The following is a 531-nucleotide window of genomic DNA, read 5'->3' on the forward strand; positions in this document are numbered from 1 at the left end:
GGCAAATCCTACAAGGAGACTTGAATACGCCACAGTAACCATACGCGCAGGGCCGTCCTAGCTACTTAATAGGACGTTAAACAAAATAAACCAAACCAAACCTATTAAAGGGTTGAGTATGGAAGACGTTTGTCCTCGTGGTGAGTAGTATGAACGGAATGTCTTGTTCACTGCAGCACTAGCACTCACCACACGCATGCATGTCGCACGCACGGGAGGCCGTCCTTAAATGACCTTAGCTGTTAATAGGACGTTAAACAAAATAAACCAAACCAAACCTATTAAAGGGTTGAGTATGGAAGACGTTTGTCCTCGTGGTGAGTAGTATGAACGGAATGTCTTGTTCACTGCAGCACTAGCAGCATACATGTGTGCAAGCTCCGAGTAAGCTCAAACTGTACAAGCGTCTTTAACTAGTTATGGGTAACAAGTCTAACGTCGTTCATCGGCTCGGTGGTATGACAACTATTGCACTATCATCGTGTTTATTCAGTATGAGCTCTACGGCGGAAAAAATGCAAAATAACACTA

The sequence above is a fragment of the Pecten maximus genome, chromosome 17 (assembly GCF_902652985.1).
Source record: "Pecten maximus chromosome 17, xPecMax1.1, whole genome shotgun sequence".
Lineage (NCBI taxonomy): Eukaryota > Metazoa > Mollusca > Bivalvia > Pectinida > Pectinidae > Pecten > Pecten maximus.